This window comes from Chelon labrosus (assembly GCF_963514085.1).
Source record: "Chelon labrosus genome assembly, chromosome: 21".
In the NCBI taxonomy this organism is placed as follows: Eukaryota; Metazoa; Chordata; class Actinopteri; order Mugiliformes; family Mugilidae; genus Chelon; species Chelon labrosus.
Window position 1 is genome coordinate 14,392,513 of NC_140354.1, and position 4,338 is coordinate 14,396,850.

Below are 4,338 nucleotides of genomic sequence, written 5' to 3' on the forward strand. Positions count from 1 at the left end.
GAGATATTTTTTAAAGTTTTAACAGAGATATTTCCTCCCTGTAAATGTTTGAAAAACCCATTTCACACCAAAGACGCATGTGCGTAATGCTGCTGTACAGACGCTGCTACAACGTTTGAGGGCTCTCCACTACATACTGAATTTTCATGGTATTCATGGATACTGAGTACAGATCCCATTAAATTGCACAGGTCTTCCCAATTGTAAGTGTTTTGCCAGTGTAGATTTAACTGCTATTCAGCTTAGGAAGAAGACTAGAGAAGTAGTTGTAACTCAGACCAAAGCCAGTGGCTCTGTGAGGCTGCGACTGAGCTGGATATCCACAGCTCCTCCTGTCCAAATGTCCAAGTGTCACAATATCGAAATGTAGTGTCTAATATTTGATCAGGCATACGAGAATTCAATGGCACACATTCATTCTAGGAAAGTCACAAGTTCCTCTGTAATACCTTATTCTGGTTGCATGATTGGAAGAGATTCACTTGTCCACCGTTTCCAGAAAGTTTCTGCAATGTCTCCACCTCTTCCTTGCCTAAAGTTTTCACTTAAAAAATAAATCCTGATGTCTTTGTTGCTTTACCTTTTGCTAAAATGAGAAGCATGATTGAAAATATCAACTCTGTCAGTTGCACACTAATCAAATGTTAGCCTGTGGCGGTTGCTTTGGAGACATTTAAAAAACTGAAAAGATCATGCAAACAGGTCTGATGAAATATTAATACAAAGAATTCACAGCTCAAAATTTGCTTTCATGCAAAGTTTGCTCTTCCGAAACTGGAATTTTATTTTAGTAGTAGTGTTGCGTTTTAATGCACCAACGCAGCAATCCATCGTTGGATCGTCGGATTACAAAGACGAAACGACTCATCAGTGATAGACAAGTTATCCAAGTGGCAAACTCTATGTCAGTCTCCTGTGGCATCATTTGTTTTTCCGACGTTTCCAAGAGCGACTTCCCAAATGGCTCCATGTGACAAACTATACGTCTGCATCAAGTGACCATGACTTTTGGGTCATGGAGTGCAAGCAACATGATATAACATGATACATCCTCTTGTAATGTGACACAAAAAGCGACATTATTGTAAATATAGTACTAACTGTAAATATGACAACTTGTGAAATAAAGGAGGGGTTTACATTCTACAAGTTGTGTATTTTTTTAAGAAAAATCTACATACTCCTATAACTATTGTACAGCACTGCAGTAAGATTGGCAAATAAAAATGGAAAACTGGAACAAAATTGAACAGTTGCTGAAAAAAATGTAAAAAGTATTTGGATTAATGCAAAATAAATTTAAAAGAATTATAGATAAGCTAACTTCCACAGTGTTCACCATCTGACTGAGGTCCATGAACAAATCGGACCATACCTACTCAGCATTCTTTGGTACGTTGAAGTTCAGATTGTCCATATGAGTTTATTTATGAGGTTATTTGAGCCAACGATTGCCAAGAGAATGCGGGAATGTACTAACCTAGAACTTCAAGTGGCTTTAACAAACACTATGAAACCAAACCAAAATTAAACGAAGTCAGCTACGGAGACATCTTGGGAGAAAACCAGCTTATATAAAAAAGGTGAGGACAGCTCATCAAAGAGTTGCCAAGAAGGATTTACTTGAGGACCTGAAGGGGGTAGCAGAAGCAGGCCAGAGCAACCGCTAATGTCGTACTGCCCTGGGACATCACGGGCATTACCGAAGGCTCTCGGCAGTGTACGCGTAGTAATACTCTGAGGAGAAAAGTCACCGCTTGCACTGCTTGGAGCTTCGTCACACTACATTCAAATTGGTTTCTGATTGTGAAAATTAATGGTGATGAGAGCTAACGCCAAGAACTATCACCACGAAACACTTGAGAGTGTTTGCACTTGGTTATTTCCTGCAGGCGATATCTGGAGTGTCGACATGATACTAATTAAACTCAGAAAAAACATTATGAGTTGTTCTTTTATTTTTGGTCAGAACTACATTAGAGCTTTAAATTAAGCTTCTACCTCCCTCTCGTGCACACACACACACACACACATGCTTGAGAGTGCACACAAACACACACCACTCCCCTTGGGTAACTGTATAGTGGAAAGTGATTTCCCACTTTAGACAGTCCTTACATGGAAAGAGCTTGGGATGAATTTGGCACTGGATTTAGATTCAGGGAGGAAAATGAATCCTCTTGGGGAATGTCCGATCTTGTTGATGAATGGGCCAACGAAGAGCACTCGCTGTCATCTCTTTACCTCACAACACCCTGGCCAACACCTCAAATAGCAACCTTTCTTTGTTTTTTTTCTCATTTTACCCAGATATATCAGAGTTAAATGAGGTCACGTGTTCAGGTCTTCTCTTGGATTGGACGCCTGCATCTGCCTAAAGACAAACCAGACAGATATGCAACAAATATTACACCGAAAGGATGATAAGTCACAGATTGTCTTTCTTTACTGTATGGGAGGTAGAAAAAAAATGTAAAAAAAGTAGTGACAGTCAACTAAATGGGTCAAGTGGGTCAGTGCAGGCAGACTCATGGTAAACTAAGAGAGAAGAAATGTCTTAGGCATGTCTGAACTCATCTCCACTTTCAGCCACTTTGCAGTCTTCATCTCGATCTGATCTCCTCTCTCATTCTGTCCTTTGCTCTTTCCAACTCAGCTGTTTCTTGCTGCCTCTGGTCTATAACCCATTACAAACTTCGTTATGAAGCTAATCAAAAAAAATCTGCACTGCTGCGTCGAAGGCGATGTGCTATATAAAGCGACGAATGGCGACGGATACTAGTGAAGGTGTAAACTCTAATTGGACAAGACAAGTTTGCTCTTTTTCAAATGTGTCAGGTTGGGATTCGTTGGCTGTGCAATCTTTAACGGCACCTCTTTTATTTGAATAAGTGACTAAACGTCTAGAGCAGGTCCAGGACACCTCACAAGCTTTCACTTTCTCCCAGCCATTGTGTCTTAGCTGACTCAAAATCCCAGGACTAATTATGAAGCTGACTGGTCTACTCAATATGAAATTTAATTACACCGTTTATGATTGTACCCAGCTGTTCTTGGTGCCCTGCATTAATACCTCACAAAGGTTTACTCGTTACATTTTGCTATGACACTTCAACATTGGTATGTTGTCCCCCTTGGTACCCCAAGATCTTTTTAAAGCTTTAATTACAGGAAGCAAGTCCCTTCTGCTTATTCACAGTAAAGGTCTTTCTTAGGTCTCAACTATCAAACTCTAAGACAGACCAAAATGTAAACCCATACCCATGAAAGTGTATCACTGGTTAGTAAAAAAAAAATAACAGTACACCACATGCATTTATTGATTTTAGTCAGTTTGGTTTAGGAGATGTATCTGAGGTTCCTGCCTCCGACCGCTCTCTTCATGCATGTGGAGGTGAGACCTAGAGGAGGGTGTGGGATACTGTGTTGGTCCCACAGACAGAGCCAAGGAGGCTCACATTACACTGACTCTGACAGTGTGTGGTTTTAAATAGAGTGGTTGTCAACTCCTCCCTGCACAAATCCATCTATTTTGGGGGCAGCATGTAGGGAGCGCGACAGACAAGTAGATGAACTAGAGATCAGTGTCTTGGTTTGGCCTTTACGCCTCATAGTGCACACTCGGCCGGCCGCATCAGCATGATGGGGATACCGGAGGTTTAAGGCATAATTTGGAAAAACAGGATTTGGAAATGCCCCAGGAGCTCAGGGTAATGAATCTCTGACGGCCTCAGTTAAAGCCCCTAAGTGTTGTAATGTTCACTACTCCTCACAAAATGATACACAACCAAGTGATTATTTAGCTATTCTTAGAACTAAAAGTGTCCGTCCAGAGAGCAGTGAAAGGTCCTAGGGTCATTAAAATCAAACAGATTTATCCCCTTAGGACCATGAATATGTTTATGGCAGTCCTCCCATTGGAACTTGGGTTACGTCAGGCCAGTGGCTCTAGGAATTATATTCTATGTGGACGGCATCTCAGAGCGCCACTAATGTTCAATGCCAACGTTAAGAGCCAGTGCAGGAAGTAGGGTAACCCTGTACCCTGTACATGTACCAAGGTAGATAGTAATGAGGCCATGCTGTACGGCCATACCTTTGTATATGGCGCAACCAAGGACCTTTGAGAGAATGACACTCGGAGGAGGCCAAGTTCTTTTTAGAACTGATAATCTAACATTGCTAGCTGGCCATGTGTATATTAGACCCTTCATTTCTTTTATAAGACACTGTCTAACAAATTAAACATTTTCCTTCATCCTCCTAGTAAACCACTTGCTCCACCATTGACTGTAGCCACTTGGAACACCAACAGATACTTTTAGGTGTGGTTGGACA